General features: G+C 44.1%; 1 protein-coding gene across 3 annotated transcripts in view; it reads right to left on the bottom strand.

Moving 5' to 3' along the window:
• Positions 1-16,059, bottom strand: part of CRB2 (crumbs cell polarity complex component 2) — a 54,566-nt gene that overhangs the window by 38,393 nt on the left and 114 nt on the right. The window contains exons 1-2 of one of the 3 annotated variants that reach the window (XM_063174429.1): positions 15,989-16,024; positions 8,471-8,534 (exon numbers count right to left, since the gene is read on the bottom strand). The gene's annotated coding sequence lies outside the window, so the exon portion shown is untranslated. Of the gene's footprint in view, positions 1-8,470; positions 8,535-15,367; positions 15,495-15,988; positions 16,025-16,059 lie in introns of those variants that run through there. The other 2 variants (XM_063174430.1, XM_063174431.1) reach the window with 2 other exon arrangements.

Genomic DNA, 16,059 nt, shown 5'->3' with positions numbered 1-16,059 from the left:
GAGACAAGGGCTTCAGCACTTGCCTCTGCCCTGAGGGAAGCTCTGTTCCACTCGTCTTAGCCAGCATGGTTTATGCACATTTTCTACTTCATGTCTCACAACAGCAGGCAAACCAAGCTCCTGCTGGGCTTCTGTCAGAGCAGATATTGATCTGCAGCACAAATGCTTGAAACTCTTGCTCTGCTAACTGGTGTGCTGAATGTGCACAGGATCTCATCAATACGTCTGCAACAAAATCTGCTCAATGGCTTTTGGAAAAAAAAAAAGAATGGTTTCTGATGAGTTTGTATACAAATATTCAAGTGGATGGATGTAGAAACTTTCCAAGAACTGCTAAAAGCACCATGAAGCACCACTTCATTTGGTTTACAACCATTTCAGCAAGAGCAAGAATAAGCACCTAAGCATCTCTCTGATGAGGCACACATAAAGCTTCCTATGAGGCTGTATACAAAACATTGAAGTGGATGGATATAGAATCCTCCCAAGAACTATAGGGAAAAACATAAAAATAATTATAATACTTCAAATCAACTATTTAATGCCAATCCAGCCTTGCAATTCACCAATTACATGTATCATTTCTGGAAAGAAACATAATTGACAGCTTATTGGAACACTATCTATTTTATCCCCAAGAAACTTCACTGTATCTAAGCCAGCTTTGTATATACCCCAGTAAGAAGCAGCATCTTGTATATTTAAAGAAGTTTTCCATGCCAAGGCCAGTGTGTCGGCACCATTTGTTATGCTTGAATGCTTTATGAGACAGAAGTCACAAACCTGACAGTTTAACTCTCATTAGCTTTGGGAGTGACTCCATATGCCAGCCCAGCCACACTCTCTGGGCAAATTATGAATGTTTTTGCTTCCAGTTCAGCTTTAGGTGCCCATCTACTACAGGACTTGAGCAAAATTTCCTCTGCTGTCTCTGGGAGCAGAAGGGAAGCCAAAGCACAGACGGCTGAGCCTCCCACAGTGGCAGGGAGCAGCAGCAGCTCAGCCTTGCCCCGGGGTGTCCGAACGGATCAGTCCTGGCTCTGCTAACCCCACCCCCAGCCAGGCACTGGGAGGTCACGAGGGCCCATCAGCGATTTTCAAAGGAAACCTTGGGCTGAAGGTTTAAACTCCATTTGATCCAAACCCTTTTTTAGTGCATGACTCTGAACCAGGGCACTTTGGATATTTCTGCCAGTCTCCCTTCACAGGAGGTCACTGTGGCAAGCATGCTGGAAAAAATAGGATCCAAGAAGCAGGAAAATCTATTTGGGGTATGTGTGTGTGTCTGTGTGTGTTCTGAGAAAATGACAAACCACTGCCACTTGTAATATACGAGACTAAGTGAAGATTTCTTCAATTCCATTTCTGCCTCCTGTAAAGCTTGCTAAAACACAGCTTCCCTTGGCTTTTGCATTTCCTTTGATTCAGGCCAGACAATGGAGATTAATCAGAGCCCAGTACCCAGTATTTCTGAGATTTTACAGCTTCCTTTCACTTAGGAAGGTAAAAAGTAAACTCGTATGGGCTGTTATAACATTTCCTCTTTTAACTTGGGGAATGATCCAGGCATTTCCCTGAAATCTTGGATGAGTAAATGATTACTTTTAATTTTATTCTGTCAGAGCTAACCCTAAGTAATCTTGTGCACATTACAATCTGAACTAACTTCTTATTATAGCAACCAACTTTTGGGAGAACAGCAATGAGAAGAGTAAAGCAACCAAAATGCAGGAGGGAAGGCCAGCAATGTCAACACATTGTGTTTCCCCTTGACACAGTTTCTTCCCATTCATAAGAGGTTACATTCCTCAGACAGGATTTTAAAACAGTGAATCCCATTCGTGGCTATTAACTTCCACACTGAGACACACTTAGATCCTATTTCCTTTCCCCTTCTAACTTAACCCATTGCCACAACCTGTTACAATCAGAAAGCTGACATTGTAGTCCCACCACTCAATACCCACAGAGATAGCACTGAAGTCAAAGGCACAGTTCATCCTCTTTCCATGACTTTAAAGCTCATAATCCTCTGTTACATCAGCCATAAAGACAGTGATTTGTTCAATCTACCCAGCAGACTCTTGTCTTTTTCTATTGCTTTGCAGAGATGGTGCTTCCACTACAGGCACATCCTCGAGGGCTGCTGGAATCTTGCTGCTAGGTCAGAACTGGCCCCTACAATGTAGGAACTAAAGAACTTATTTGGGCAGTAACACAGAGGAATTGCCACAGCAGCAGTGGGCACAATGCTTCCCAGTTCATTCATCCATCTCCAGCTGAAATGGAGCTTCCTGGGGTGAAATGAGGTCAGAACAAAGTAAAAGGGAAGTGGAATCTGTCCAACAATAAACCAGGTGTCAACATCCATTGCACAGAGCCTGACCAAGGACAACACGGTCACTCTCTGTTAGCTGTGCTGGGATGTTGGGAATTTTGAGCAGATGTTAATAGGATGAATAAATAGCAGTTGTACAGTCTCAGAATAATAATGCCTGTGAATGCCAAAAGCATATTGATCTCCTGAAGTGCATAGTCAGAGCACCTAATGGCTCTAGAGAGAGCAGGGAAACACTCAGAAGGGGAAGAGGGAAAAAAAAAAGAGAAGATGCTTCAGATTGGAGAGTTTTATCAGCTAAAAGAGCCTTGGGGCACACAGGGATGTTAAACTGCTGCTGCACAGACACATTCTGAGGGACCCAAGAACACAGGGGGGAAGTGTTAGTGCACAGGAATGGAAGAATGAATTTACAGAACTTGTATAATTATAACAGGTCTAAACCACTTCTTCTAGGTAGAATATTAGAACCAGGAAGAACCTTAAGAGGAAAATAAATCCTTACTGCACTGTCCTGACAGACCAGAACTGTGGGAAAAGCTAACACCAGTGACACAGAGAATGCAGATACTGTTCAAAAGAAATTAAAAGGGAAATTCTTTCAACTTTAATGACCTCAGCTGTTATTAGTGATGCAGATCAGGGCTTTGTTCCAAAAGGAAATTTTGTAGCTAACCCGTAGTGTCTTTTTCAAGTGGGAGACATTGTAAGCTCCTTTTTTGCACTAGGGCTGTCTAACTGGGAAATTCAATTCATCCTCTTTGCTTTGGTATCTATTTATTTCAGCACTACACACACTGTCAGAAGCAAAATGTTATCCTTCACTGCACCTGAGGGCCAAGAGGTCCAGTGTCATATGCTCCATGGAACTGACCCAGTGTTTTCACCCTCTCACAGAGACATGCAGCTCTTTGAGGGAGGACAGGACTCCAGGACAACAGGACTGCAAATTACCAGCTTGGTCAGAGGGGATTTTCTTTTTTATGAGCTATATGAGCTACAAATCAGACCAAAATACACTAACAGAGATATCCTTTAAAGTTCACTCCCAGCAGTGCCACCATAGGACCATATCAGAATTCTAGCAGCTCTGGTCAATAGTATTATATATCCCCTGAACCACTAAGGACATTAAGCAAACACATTGAAGAGATGAGAAAAGATTCCAGTTATCCTGAGCTTCCCACTCTCTGACCACAAAACCACACTCTCACATCAAATGGGGAATGCAACTCAAGGGACATTTTAATCCTACACCCCTATTCTAATTAATAATCCTACTTTATCAATATTTGATGGAGCTGTTATTGTGCCTGCTCTGGCCACTTCACTTTTCAGAGAATGCTCTGAATTACTGTGCTCGATGCAATGCAGGAGCAATGTGCTCCTTCCAAGGCAGTACAGACTGGAAGCACAGCACGTCCTTTCCTGAGGCCTCTGCAGAAGCTCCTGCTGCAGGAGCAGCCCATGGGATGGAGGGGCAGTGCAGCACTGCAGCTGAGCACCAACGGAGGCACCAGGATCTACTGACTCAGCCCTAATGACCACTTCCCACTGCTGCCCACTGCGCCACCATCGGGTGGGAAAGAAAATAAACTCACATCCTGAAAACCAAGCCACAACAGACAATGGTGAGCACAACAGAGCCCAGCCATTATGTATGTTGGCACAGAGACTAACAGTTAATAAGGCACAGAACCAATTACAAGGAGAAAAACTCACCGTTTTTTGCAGACAAAGTGTTGAAGAGAAGGAAGCAGACCCCACTGTGCTAAACATGCCAGACATGCCTGGCCCTCACCACAAACCTTCGCTCATGGCACAGCCTCACTCAGGAGTACCTGACAGGGCTGCTGTTGGATTGCACTTCCACAGGGTCAGGAGGTTACAGATGGACGTGCCATAGCAAAGTGTGAAACAGAAAAAGAATAGAGGAGAGCCCCTCTGTTTGAGGCATCATTCTGTAAAATCCTGTTTGTAGTGAGCTGTCAGAAAAATGCCTCCATTTCTATAGGCTGGGATAAGCACAGGTACTTCACCTCAGAGACAGAGGGTCTGACATCCCCCAGGGAAGGGCTGGGGACCCACACCAGGGAGCAGGGCAGCTCCTGGCACTGGGCAGGGGGAGGGCTACAGCACACCCATGGCTTGGTGTTGGAAGCAGCCCTGGAACTACACTGCTTGCAGGAGTATTCATCCAAATTCTGAGTAGTAAAGCTCCTGAGAGCTGCCAAGTGACAGAATAATGCTTTGGGTTGTTTGTTTCCAAGAGAAGAAAAAAATTGGGAAAGTACAGAAGAGAAACATCCCAAAAGTGAAAGGAACTAAAAGTTATCAAGATAAAATGGAAAAGGCTTAATGCAGTCTATCAAAGACTAGGCACCCCTGTCACAACACATGCTACCAAGGTTAACTGAGCAGTGTGCATTTTGAAGGACGCTCTCTCATCTATAAAAGGTTTGGAGATGTTACAACTTAGTCTTTTTGCCAGGAGATACTTTATTAAAATTGCTGTAAACAGTAACCCATTCAAGCAAAGAAAAAATTGCTGTAAACAGTAACTTGTTCAAGCAAAGAAGAGGCTCTTCCTGCCATGAGCTTAAAAGGATGTAAGCCTTCAATTCTGTTTTTGAAGAATGTTTCAGATATTGATTTTTACCTCATACTTAACATAAGTTAGGTTTTCTTCATAGTTCTGGTGCTCAGAGGAGAAAGCAGCAGCATTTTCCTGAGTCTCCTGAATCTTTAAACAGATCTTTTCTAACACCACGTTCTCTGGTTAGATCTTCCCAATACTTCTCCAGCAGCTGTAGCAAACCAAAGTATTTGGCAATACTGAGTTACTCAAATAAATCTGAGCCTTCTCTCCGTTCATAGGTCTCCCTCAGGGCCCTGAGTGGGTTGCAATAGTACAGACAGTTGCTCTAAATAGCTTGGATTCAAACACTCTACTTGATGGTGATTAAATATATAAAATGTTACAAATCCAGTGTTTGAAATGCAAAGGCCCAGGGCACCTCAGCAATGCTTTCCACACAGAGCAATTACAGCACTGGAAGTACTGGAAGTACCATCATGTGATCCAGTCACAAACTACTGATGTGAAGAGAAGGAATCCAGAACAGAAAGGAACGGGAGAAAGTTCAAGAGGTACAATCGATGTTTTCCCTTCTGTGTAAGCCGGTCTTTATTGCAGACTGTATGAGGAAACAGATGTTGTACACACCCAGCTGCCACACAGACACTATTCCTAGGAAGGATCACAGCCTAGCCCGTTCAAGGCAGAGCATTTTTGCTGCTACTGTTAGATCTGTACCCTTCAAAAGTTGGGGTTTTTTACTTTGAAAAGGCTGTGCTTTACAAAGATGTTGCTAACAGAGGAAGCGAATCTATGACACTGCAAATTAATGATTCTTTGTTATATAGTTCTACTTTTATTTCTAACAGAACGCTAATCCTGACAGTTAGCACTGATTAGTATTTTGGAAGTGGTTCTCAGGAGCTGCTGACTCACTGGGCCGTGGTCCTCGCTGTTTCAACACACTACAGAAACAGGCAAAGCAAAAGCACAGACCAGGCAAAACCCATCTATGGCTCATCAAGGAATTTAAATACATGAAAGTAAGTGTGGCTTTATAGTGCTTTAATTATGCATTGCATGTGAATTATGTATGGAGCCGAGGGCATGCAGGAATTCTGGTGGAAGGAAGCAGCACTGTGCTCTGGCACTTCCTCCCAGGATAAGCCAGGACTGTGCTCTACACCAGGCTCTCTCCAGCCTAATGGAACCTGCCATTCCCAGACACTCTGCACACCCATTCTCACGGAAGGAGCTGCCTCATCCTGCTCAGCAATCCCTGCTGCCCCCTCAGAGAAGCACATTTCCATTGCTGGAGAGCAATTACTTCCCCTAGATCCTGCTGTGCTCTTATTTAGCCCAAGTACTCTTCAAGAATAATGTAATCCATAGGTACTTTAAACCTATAAAACCTAACTTACTTAATGTCAAGTGTTTAAAAACAGATCATGGCTCCCATATCAGTCAGTGCTTTGTAATAATGTATGGCATTTGTCTAATCTGCAGTTTTACCATTCTGTGGACTGTAATAACTGTTTTTGCTACTCTAAGTCAATATTTACACCTTCACCATTTTTGTGAGGCACAGACATTAATCATCTCTTGTAATGCCATATAACCTGGCTGTAAGGTCCCTTGGAAACAAAAGTCAGCTTCAATCATTATATCATTAGTCAACACTAACCATTATCCCAAGTTCTGCTATTGCTACTTATAGTGGCTCTATAATAAATGCACACATACACAAATCATGCATGAGTACAAAAATGCTCTCCTCTGAGACAGTTTTACAGGCTGGTCTGTCCTTATGCATTTCCATAGCCAGACATCAACAAAGAACATCCCTCCACCTCCTCCTTGGACTGTGCCTCACACGGGGTGAAACACTAAGCCCTGCCCCCCGAAGCAAGTTTCGTGCAGAAAACAGACACTGTCAGCTTCAGATACAGCCCCGCACACAGGCCGACATTTGGTTTGTGCAGGGAGAACTTCTGAAACTCCAGGTGTGATTTTGCGGAAGGAATATTTGTGCTTTTGTCTTTCCCTGAGGCACAGTGCCCTTCCCTCGAGCGGGAGCAGCTCTGCAGCCAGCCCGGGCCGGCACTGAGCTGCAGCTGCCACGCGGTGGCAGAGGCTGGGCAGCGTCACCACAGCGCTGCTTCCCAGGAATGCACCAGGAATGCTTATCCTCTGCTCAAGGTGACTCTCAGGATGATTCCTTCCCTCCTCATTAGTTACTATACATATTTATAGACAAATTAAAGACTCAAACAAACGATTATTCAATTAATGGCTTCGAGTCCTAGTGGAACAAACAGCATCAAACCAGTTCATCAGCTCAGGGGCTTATGACAATTTAATACAATTTAATTTTTTCTGCTCCTCTCTGCAGTATCATGTCTCACACAAGAGTTAAAACACCAAACACTGGCAGAGTTCTTTGTAACAAAAGGAGCATAAGGAGTTCTGAACCATCAACTACTTGCTTCAACTCACAATGAAGAGGAAATTGATTTGATGCAATAATCAAGTTAGGCTTGCTTCTGCACCCCTCTCCCAAAACCAGGGTGTGTAATATTTCAATATTCAGCTGATAATTCAATTACCAGCTTACTGAGAGCAACTACAAAGACAGTGTATGCTACTGACTGTGATTTGGATCATGTGAATGGACAGTATTCCCCACAAGGTGCCTCTGAACGCCTGCTTTGTGAGACCCTGTCATGCTCCCACTTCAGAGGAAGCTGCACATTTTACCCTTTAAAGATGCTACAGCAGCTATGACTCTGTATAGCACATTCTATGTATTTTTACATCACACCAGGTCAACCAAGCCCCTTTCCCCCTCTCTGCCACACCATTCATGAATCCCCTAATAATGCAGCACAGCTTCATTCTGCCCTCAGTGTTCCAGCCTTACCTTCACAGTTTGGCCCATTTCCTTTATTCAAACCCCCTACAGCCTTCTGCTTTTCAAGAAGCAGTGCTAATGCATGTTTTTATTTGCAGCTCTCCCTGGTTTGCTGCCTGCAGCATGGCACCCAGCTTTAGGCAGCCATGCAGTGGCCTGGGCAGGGCTGTGGGAGCTCTCCCTGCACATGGAGCTGTCCCTGCCAGCACAGGGCACTGAGAGCCCCAGAAAGGCCCTGCTGTGACAATGACAGGGACTGGAACGGTGCTCAGTGAGTGACACGGCTCTGCCACACTGACAGCCTGGGGCTGCTGCTTGTCCAGGCTTTTGAACTCCAAATTTCCATCACCTTTCTAATGGTAAAGCACCTGAACTAATCAAGAGTCAGCTCTGAGAAAGCAGCATAAATGATTGCAAGCACTTTTGCAAAAAGAAAACAAAACCCAAACACACGAATGCCTTTCAAGGCCAGCATGACAAACCTCCTGCAAAGAAAAAAAATTGAGAAGATCATACTATACTTGCTTAGGATCATTCTGCCTTTACAGGATCTGAATAGGAATATTCATGCTGTGTTCTAATAATAATGGAAGTGGAATTACAAAGTGAGAAAAGAGCAATTTGCAGGATAGGGCTCACTCACAAATTGCAGGAACAGGTCACAATGGATAATCTTCTGCTCTCAATCCTTTCCAAGTTCCAGACTTCTGCAGACACAAAATAGAAGATCCAATAAATTGTTTATGAATTAAAAAAAAATTATAATCCCATCCTAGGTACTTCTACTCTTCCCCTTTAAATTTTCCACAGAAGGCTGTTTTTGTAGCTGCCGGTTCTGTGACCTTGCTGGAAGTGGCCAAGCCAGAGATCAATTAGTGAGCACAGAGGAGAGGAGCAGCTCAGCCTGCATGGTGCTGTCCCTTGGGAGGAGGGCAGATCGTTATCCAGCGGGAGTGCTAACACAGGTTGGGACTCACTGCAAGATGCACAATGCGGCAAAACCCAATGGAAACGGCAGAATCTCTTTTTTCCTTTGGCTTTCACATTTTACATTTCCCTATCATTTAGAAATACTTTAATTTTGCACATAACAAAACCTTGTTACACTAAACAATATCTACAACAAACACACCATGCTGGCTTCAAACACAAATTATGAAGCAAGCTCTCTAAACCCTCAGGAAATCCCCACTATCTCCCATTCCACAGCCAGGATGACCTAAAGCACAGCAGAATGGAGAGATTTTAATGCTACACTCTACAAACCACAGTGACAGAGGAGGCTAAAAGCCCCAGCACCTGAGCTTCCAGGTTTCTAGCAAAGGGCCCCAGCTGCTGAATGCCTTCAGAACACAACTGGGGGCCTTTCCACTAAGGACACAACTGCTGCCTGACATACAGACATACAGCTGTGCTCTCAGGACTGCAGGAACCTCAGCTCTTTAGCATTTAAATGAGTACATAAATATTTCACATAAAACTTAGCCTAAAATAAGCTGGTTTACAGCATTACTACAGTCTGTCTGCTTGCCTTAATTTGCAGGCAACTATTATGCTGCTTGTGAGACACACTATTCCTTAAGTCCTCCCACAAAAAACCCTGAGAGATCAATAGTTCTTAAATAAGTAATTAGAACAGCTGAAATAATTTAGGTCATCAAAGAACAAGCAGGATAAATAAAAAGTTATAGCGCTGTGGACACTTGCATGCAATAGAATTTTTACATTTCTTTGAGTTAACTGATAGAAAGGCTGAACACCAGGGCATGAGGCAGAACTGCTGCACAGCATCTGTAACAGGAAGGCCAAACAGGACAGCACTACATGCACATATTAAAATTATTTGGCAGGTTAATTAAGAAAAAAGAACAACGAGGGTACAAGATACACCAACAGTGCTCAACTTCCCACTCTTAATGCAAGCAAGCTTAGATCATCATGGGAAAGTACATGTAAAATACACTCTCCCCAAAATACAGGTACATTTCTGTTCAAATGCCTAATCTGACCATTTTGGACTTGCACTGGAGCAAGAAAACCCTGGGAGATGCTTTACTGTAAATGCTCATCACAAGGATAACTATTTGTCCAAACATTTGGGCTGCCCACCCTCTTTACAGCCTGGGCTCAATTCTCCTTTTGAGAGAAATGTGATACCCTTCAAAACTGATAGTCAGCACTGCAGTCTCCATACCTCCCACAGCACAGGCACCCAAATCTTTCTCAGTGTTTCAGCAGACACACAGCTCATTTGCTAGTCACAGCTCCCTGACATCTCCAGCTACTGAATATCCACATTTAGATAACATTTGGCATATCAAAGTTGATGAAATTTTGAGGTACATGCCTAAAGTCTGGAATATGACTTGTATCTGTTGCAGATCTGTTTTCCATTTATCACATTATGTGACAAAACCAGCCAGCACAGTAGCAGCTTCATGGGTACATGGAGTGAAGAGTCCCAAATATGGAAAGGTTACTTCTGTTTGTGCAGTGTGAGGGGACAGCACATCATCAGAGAGGAGACAAAGCAGCCTGCAAAGAGTCCTTGGTGCTGCTCAACACCCATTTGTCACCTGGGGGATTCAGCATGCTGGACCTGCTCTGTTTGCTCTGGAGCCTCAGCCACTTGGAGATAACCAGCATGGGGCTGCCAATCTGCCCTGAGCCATGGCCTGGGCTGGGTTTGGGTACTGGTGCCTTCAGGAAACATCCCCACCAGCTTCAGCAAGGTCAGTGCTTTACCCCAAGGGTACAGCCTGCAAGCAGTTTCCAAATGCCATTGAATTCTGGCTCTAGTATCACAACATTTTTGATGAAGTTATAACACTACTTCATTAGAACCAAAATTCTCATTATAGCAATATTTTTAGGCCATATTTCTGACCACAGTTCAAAGTGAGACAATTACAATTATTCCTAAGAGTACCTCAATATGCTGATGAAAAATTAATCTTGGTAAAGCTTTTTTTTTCTTTAAATTATTATGACTGTGCTGCCAGCTGCACTTAAACAAACTCTGATTCAAGTTCTAGGCTTCAGGGTCATTGATAGACACTCAGCTACTGCTTCCACCAAAAAAAAATACTGATTACCAAGACAGAAACAGATACAGAAAGGGAAAAACATGAAGCTAAAAAATCAAAGAGGGAAGAAACCAAACCCAGTGAAAACAAAAAATTTTTGTACCAGAAACAGATTGAAAACAGAAAGGAAATTAGCATTTAGGAATGAAAAAGCCTATTCACTGTTGATGTTGAATACAGCACCCGGGGAGACAGAAGCTGGGTTTATTTTTGATAGCAGCACAAACATTAAAGATAAGCCAACAGCATTTAGAAAATATGGGTGCAGTACAAAGGCTCATGTGATGAGAGCTGTTTTGCTTTTAATCTTGACCTAGGAAACCTCTTGTATGACAGAGCCTCTTTTCAGCGGAGTCAGTCCTGCCTAGCTGCTCTGACTATAGTGATAAAAAGGCCACCCAAGTTGTTTCTGCTTTGGAATGATGGCAGGTTTTCAGTCTTAAACTTCAAAGGAGAAGGAAAAAACCCACCCTAATATATCTGTCTAAGGACCTGCACCAAACTCCTGTCATCCCTTATCTGGTCCAATCTCTTCCCTAAAACAACAATCCTTGCAACTGTATCTCTGCTTTTCTAGAAAGGATGTACATATACCCCCAAATATTTATCTACTTGCCACTGATATAAATGAAAATACTTATCTCATATTGATATGAGATAAAACACATATCATGTCCTACCCACAAACAGAAAAGCCAGCTGATTCCAGATTGGTTCAGCATGTCTACAAGCCCAGTAGCACAGAAGTGCAAACCACATCAACCACAGTCATTGTGAGGGCTCAGTGATCACAGAATCACATCTCAAATGTGTATTACAAAGTATCAAGACTCAAAACTGTGAAGCTTTGTGAAGTTCAGTCCTGCTTTGGATGTCTGTTCACACGGTCCAGGCATGTCTAGAGAGCAGAGTTACAGACCAGTGCTCAGTCTCTGCAACTTCACACCCTTAAATTGCAGTGTGCAACTTGTTGCATTCAGTACTGCCAACCCCACAGGCTCAGTGACCACAGGGCCCTAGAAATCTTTCTGCCCCTTCTCCCTCAGAGCCCACACAGCAGAGATGCCCTGCAACCAGCTGCAGCCTCCATTCCCACGGGCACAACAGGCACAGGCACCTTCATTCACACCAAAATGCTGAAGGGCAGAGGAAGTACCAACACCCCATGTTGGTATGTCATGTTACACCATGTTACAGATCGGGAGAATTCACATGACCATTCAGGACATCACCTTAATTAGAAACTGTAATTAAATGCCCACTGAAGGTTGGTAGTATCACTTGCTTCCAGGCCTTCTTATTTCATGAGGAATGCTCTGTTGGGTCAGATCAATTCTCCCGTGGAGCCTGGTACTGTCCCTCAAAGCTCTGTTTACTGCTATGAGTTTTGTCACGGCCACCAGAAGAAAAGTTTTACACATTCAGCAGTTGCCAGATGGGGTGAGAACACAGCCAGAGCACTGAGGGCAGCACAGTCTCCACAACAACTGAGCTGTCAGGAGTGCCGAGCTGCGCTGCCCTCTGTCCTAAACAGCACCTACAAAACAAGATTAAAGCACTTGTGTTTACAAGTGTTCCAGGAAGCTGCTGGCCTGCAGGTGAGCACAGCCACTGCCTTGGGCTGGCTCTGGCCAAAGCAGGTGAGAGTGGGACGGTGTGACAGGGCCACAGCCCAGGGGCTGCCAGGGGAGCGCTGCCTCGCTCACCAGCTGGTTTAAGGAACACCCTGTACCACAACTCCACAAAGCTGAGACACTCAAACAAGAAAGTGAAATCAGAAATTAACAACTAGAGCAGCACATATCGAGGCACGCACTCTTTTTTTTTAACCTAGACCTTTGTTGATTTTAATAATTGATATAAAGTAACAGATGACTCACTAATTGCACTTCTAAATTGTAACCCAACCTGGAATCAATCACACATGGCATAACTTCTGTTCTTATTTGAGGCTAAATCCACCACAGTGCCTTCAGTAGCCGCTCTAATAATTGCATTAGTCATAACCTGAAAGTATTTCCCACTTCCTCAGTTCCAGTTTTGCTTGCTCTTCAAGCTGATCCTCATCCCTATTGCTTAAAAGATCTCTAAAATGTTATCCTGCAGAGCCTGCTCTGGGACTTGAGGAGCCCTGCGCAACATTTTGTGTGTGATTCCTCCTCTCCCGGTGTCTAGTCTTCCTCCAGTACCATTTTATCTCCTTTGCTCTAGCTCAAAGTCAGAGAATTCAGGGTTGCAACAGATAGTAGCAAGCGCTGTGTAAAACTTGGTGAAGAGTTAGCTACACAAATGACTGCCAGCATAAATCATATCATCTTTTGTTTGCAGGACAAATTCTCAGTTTTTAAGTATCTGCTACACTGGATACTTACCTGCTTGATTCTCTCCCTTCCATGCCTGAGATACACTTTAAAATAAAAATTAATATAGATCTTGTAAGGATTTTTCAAAATAAAACTCTTTGCTATATCAATCTTATGAGACTAATTTCCCATGTAAAGACAGCTTTTTCTATGAAGATTTTTAAAAGACATGCACACAAAGTTATTTTTTGCAATTCAAATTCTGTCCTCAGCTATCTTTGCACAGACCCCATTAACTTTAGTATATGTCTAAAGGCAGAATTTGAAACCCATAAAGAACTGGGTCACTGGACAATGGTAGGTCTCAAACAGACATTTCTGAGTTATAACAAGAAAGAAATCCCTCTTCCCTCGGGCACTACAGGAGCATTCCCATTTGTCTGTAAACAATACCAAACACCTGAAATCTGACAGGCTGCATTTCATCCTTGCTCACTCAGGGCTTTCCCCTGTCCTGTAGCTAATGGCCATTCAGTGCTCAGTGCAGCACTTGGGGCAGCAGTGCAGCCCCGGAGCCCATCCCTGCCTCTCTCCAACCTTCACATGGCACCAGCCAGCAGCGCCTTGCAGAGCCCCTCGTTTGGCTGAGGGTGCAGTGACACTCAAGCACACGTGACAACATCTTAATTATTTCTATGGAAAAATCTGTAGGAAACACATATTATTTCCATTCTAGTTACATATTTTAAAAAATAATTCTTTCTATGCCAGTATTTTGTCCCAAGAAAGAGCACAATTATTGTTAATTACTTCAACTTTCACCAAGGTAACTCTTAATTCCATGTTGCCTTTGGTACAATTCAATCCCCATCTTTTATTGACTATACTTAGAGCTATGAATTCAATTTTCTTCCTTTTCATTCCATGAAGCCTAAAGACAGATGTTAACTTTTTTCCAAGCCTCAGATGTTCTTTTCCTTGTTAAATGTATATCCTTGTAGTGCAGCGCCAAAGCTCTTCCAATCCCCTGTATTCTAAATTAATCCATCAATCCCCTTTCCTCTGTGTTTTTGCCCTTGGCAAATCATTAGCCCAAGGGAGAACTCAACAGAAAAATTCAAGATTTCACTCAGACCACAGCTGAAAACATCTTTCATGTACCTCTGCAATAACTTCACTACCTGAGGTGCCATCTCTTGCAGATTTTTCCCTCCTCACTACATTTCCAGCTGCACTGCACAGCCACTCATTTCACAGCTGCCCCTTCCATCCCACCATCCACCCAGCAGCCTTTCTCCACGCTGTATTTGTGCCGTGTCTCTATCTGATGCAATCAATTTCAAATAAAACCGTTCTTATGTTAAGTCCTTGGACCAGTCCTTGGTTTCCAGCTATTATTTTCTGTCTCTTTTCAAGGCCCACACTAATATTTTAAGGTCACACAGGAGATTTGGCTAAATTCATTCATCACTTTGAAATCTCTCGATCCAAGACATGAAAGCAGTAACTGAGATTCTTCGTATTTGTTTCTCCTTTCAATGCTCAAGCATGACAAGATAAAAGTCTGTTACAAAGGCAAAGCAATGTCTGTTCAGAACCAGGGTGACATTTAAGCCACGGGCTTGCAAGGGAGTACACAAAATGTAAGTCTAATTGGAACAAGGTGGACCTCTCCCTGCATGGAAAGTTATTAATGCACACGTGCTTTCCACTGCCACTCTAATGCTGAAATCACTCTTTTGAATGAAAGTTACTGTTTCACTTTAGCACCACAAATCTCCTGATCCTACAATCTTTGGCCAAAGTTCCCTCAGGGGCTGCTTCAGCACAGCATGCTGTGTACTGATTATTTTGGAATAAAGCTCCCCAGTCTTTCATCTTCACAGCCTGTAAAAAATCAGTTTTGAAAAGTATAAAAAGTGATATTGAATATGATTGCCATGCACATGTATGCTAGAAACTGAGTTCAAAAAGGCACTTAACCTAGAAAATCTGGCAGAATTTCTGAAGCACTTAAGTGACTATATTGGCCATTTGAGTGTTGAAGCACATGGAACGCTGAAGGATTTTGAAGTTCTGTAACTGTTCTATGTAACACACATACAAAGAAGAAAGAAAATCCATCAGACTCAACTCTCTCTCTCCTCATACCTAAAGGTTCTGCTGGTCAGGGCTGCTCTGGAGCGTGATGATCATCAGCTCTGGGAGCTCTCTCCACCTCCACTGCAGGGCCCTGCACTGTAGAACAGCCACCTGTCTGGGATTGGGAAGAACTATTGCAGGGAGCTGAAAACTAACTTAAAACCATTTGTCTTGATCTCTGGAAGAGAAAGATGGAAATCATTGCCCACCACACTGCTTGTGCAGCCCAACCTGCCCAAACACAACATGAAAGTGCCTTAATTTGTCCTCAGTCACTGAGGATTCCACAAGGAGCTCAACCCCTCACATGGAAACCCTATTCCTCAACTTAGTTTGGGAACCTGCTCTTCCTGCACTGCTTTGGATTTGGCAGCGGGATGTTAAACCCCCCATGGTCGGGCGCTGCGTGAGGGGCCGAGGCCCCCCTGCACCCCTGCCCGGCTCCCTCCCCTCAGCTCTGCCCCCGAGCCCGCCTGGCGCCCCCCTCAGGCGGCGGGGCCGGGGCTGCCGGAGCTATTCCCGCTCGCGGCCGGGACCGGGGTCGCTGTAGCGCCGGTGTCGCCGCATTACCGGTGCCCGCCTCGGAGCCCCGAGCGCGGCCGGGGCCGGGCCCGCCCTGCCCTCACACACCTGCCCAGCCCGTGCACTCAGCGCTGCGCACTTTGCGCCCGGCACGCTCGCGCCTACGCCGTTAGCGCGGC

Source organism: Melospiza melodia, chromosome 22 (genome assembly GCF_035770615.1).
Source record: "Melospiza melodia melodia isolate bMelMel2 chromosome 22, bMelMel2.pri, whole genome shotgun sequence".
NCBI classification, from domain to species: domain Eukaryota; kingdom Metazoa; phylum Chordata; class Aves; order Passeriformes; family Passerellidae; genus Melospiza; species Melospiza melodia.
Note: the sequence above shows the minus strand (reverse complement) of the source record. Positions and strands in the feature narration are given on the sequence as shown.